Raw genomic sequence first — 3332 nt, 5'->3', positions numbered from 1 at the left:
TCAGTACGAATACAGACCATAAAAGTGGAGCCTCATGATTCTTCTGACCTTTTGACTTTTTAGAAGGAGGTGTCAGAAAAACTCCCACAGGGATAAGTGGCATGTGTTGGCCAAGCATTCACAGGGACTGTCTGATGTATCCCACTGCCCTCTTCTTTGCTGTCTATCACCCAGGGAGGAGGCTATACGTAGATTCTTGTAATCAGTTGCCCCTTTCTACCTCACATTCCCTCCACCCTCCAGGCATTGCTACTCTCACCACTGGTCCTGAAGGAGTCATTTGTCCTGGATTTCCTGTGTTTCCAGTTGCTATTTGTATCAATGTACATCCTTTGGTCTAGCCAGATTTGTAAGGTAGAATTGGCCTCTCCAGATTTGTAAGGTAGATCATGATAGTGAGGGGGGAGAAGCATTTAAGAACTAGAGGAAAGTTATATGTTTCATCGTTGCTACCCTGCACCCTGACTGGCTCGTCTCCTCCCCACAATCCTTCAGTAAGAGGGTGTCCAGTTGGCTACCGATGGGCTTTGAGCGTCCCCTCTGCACTCACCCACATTAACAATGATATGATTTTTTGTTTCTTGATGCGTGATACCTGATCCCTTCGACAGCTCCTGGTCACACAGGCTGATATGTTTCTTCCATGTGGGCTTTGTTGCTTCTGAACTAGATGGCCACTTGTCTATCTTCGAGCCTTTAAGACCCCAGATGCTATATCTTTTGATAGCCGGGCAAGATCAGCTTTCTTCACCACATTTGCTTATGCACACGTTTGTCTTCATTGATCATATCAGGAAGGTGTGAACCCACTGATAGGATTTTTAGTTCTTTGATGTCTGATAACTGGTCTCTTTTGCACCTCTTATTCAGACTGGCTAGTGTACTTCTTCCATGTGGGCTGATACATCTCAGCTAGATGGCCACTTGTTTATCTTCAAGCTTTTAAGACCCCAGATGCTATATCTTTTGATAACAAGGTACCATTAGCTTTCTTCCTCAAGGTAATATCTTTCCAGCACTGTAAAAAGGTGTTGATCCCCTGATACATCCAATGCAATGCAGCTGTTGATCTCTTGACTGTTACTATCACCATTCAGAGTGGTTTTCTTTTTTTTTTGGGGGGGGGGGGCAGTGTTCATAAACTAACCTTTTCTGGAAGGAGTTAAAATTACTCAAGCTTAGATTAAGAATGTTGATCAAGGAAGGATTCAGATAATGACTGGGGTCGGGAGGAGGAAGCATTTAGGAACGAGAGGAACATTGTTTTTTTCATCGTTGCTACATCGGACCCTGACTGGTTCGTCTCCTCCCCAAGACCCTTTTGTAAGGGGATGTCCAGTGGCCTACAAAAAGGCTTGCAGGTCTAGCTAGACCAGGGGATGTACACTGGTAGAGGTGGGAACTGGAAACACAGGTAATCCAGGGTGGATGATCCTCTCATGGCCAATGGTGTGATTGGCAATATTGGGAGGGCACGGGGAGGGTGAGTTGGAAAGGGGGAAGCAATTTCAAGTATCTACATGTGACTTCCTACCTCAGGGACAGACAACAGAAAAGGGTATGAAGGGAGACGTGGGACAGAGGAAGATATGACAAAATAATAATTTATAAATTATCAATGGTTTATGAGGGAGTGGGTAGTGGTGAGGGAGGGGAAAATGAGGACCTGATGTCAGGGGCTTTAGTGGAGAGCAAATTTTTTGAGAATGATGAGGGCAATGGATGTACAAATGTGCTTTACACAATGGATGGATGTACGGATTGTGATAAGAGTTGAAAGAGCCCCTAATAAAGTGATTTTTTTTAAAAAAAGAAAGAATGTTGATCAAGTAGGTCCAACTTTATTCTTTAACCAGCCTGCTTCAGAGCTCTGCGATTGAAACATGGAATTAAGACCTAGGGGAATGGTGAGTCCTATATTCCAGATGTTTATGGTGAATGGGCATGACAGAGTCAAAAATAAATAGTGTATTTTTCTACTAGCTTGACTTACATACTAGTTTTATAGGGGCACAAACATACACCCCTGTCAAATAACTGCCACTTCACAACTTCCTGACTAAGAAACTCACTAGGGGTTGAAAAGCGCAATGTCAATGACATCAAACCAGCATATCCAACTAGCCACTTCAGGCTAATGTCTCCCTACTTTCTCACAGCCTCTTCCCGTCACATTCGTTTTGTGATCCTACCCTTCCAGGCTCCTGGTGGAGCAAGTTTCACAAGTGCATTCCAAGATACTACCTTTCTATCTCTCCCTAGAAGTCCAAAACTATGGGTGAGATGTGGGTGTTAGTCCGATAATCAGGAAAAGGGATTACTAAAATGAAATGTAAAGGGGAAGAAATTGTTGATAGAAAGGTACACAGATAGTAGCACTGAAAGCATTGGTCATACCTCATAATTCTGTAAATTTTTAAAGTACATTGTAAATGTTTTTCTGTTTTTGTTTTTTTTTAATTGAAATAATTCTTTTCTTTTTTTTACATTTTATTTGGGACTCATACAACTCTTATCACAATCCATACATATACATACATCAATTGTATAAAGCACATCCATACATTCCCTGCCCCAATCATTCTCAAAGCATTTGCTCTCCACTTAAGCCCTTTGCATCAGGTTCTCTTTTCCCCCTCCCTTCCCTCTACCCCATCCCTCATGTGCCCTTGGTAATTTATACATCGTTATTTTATCCTATCTTGCCCTATCCAGAGTCTCCCCTCCCCCCTTCTCTGCTGTCCCTCTCCCAGGGAAGAGGTCACATGTGGATCCTTGTAATCAGTTCGCCCTTTCCAACCCACTCACCCTCCACTCTCCCAGCATCGCCCCTCACACCCTTGGTCCTGAAGGTATCATCCACCCTGAATTCCCTGTTTCTCCAGCCCTCATATGTACCAGTGTACAGCCTCTGCCCTATCCAGCCCTGCAAGGTAGAAATCAGATCATGGTAGTTGGGGGGAGGAAGCATCCAGGATCTGGGGGAAAGCTGTGTTCTTCATCGATACTACCGCGCACCCTAATTAACCCATCTCCTCTCCTAAACCCCTCCATAAGGGGATCTCCAGTGGCCGACACTTGGGCCTTGGGTCTCCACTCTGCACTTCACCCTTCATTGAATACGGTATATATATATATATATATATATATATATATATATATATATATATATATATATATATATATATATACTTATACACATAGATACACACATATATCTTTTTTTTTTTGCATGATGACTTATACCTGGTCCCTTGGCACCTCGTGATCGCACTGGCCGGTGTGCTTCTTCCATGTGGGCTTTTTTGCTTCTGAGCTAGATGGCCGCTTGT

Source organism: Tenrec ecaudatus, unplaced genomic scaffold (assembly GCF_050624435.1).
Source record: "Tenrec ecaudatus isolate mTenEca1 unplaced genomic scaffold, mTenEca1.hap1 Scaffold_1816, whole genome shotgun sequence".
Classification (NCBI taxonomy): domain Eukaryota; kingdom Metazoa; phylum Chordata; class Mammalia; order Afrosoricida; family Tenrecidae; genus Tenrec; species Tenrec ecaudatus.
Note: the sequence above shows the minus strand (reverse complement) of the source record.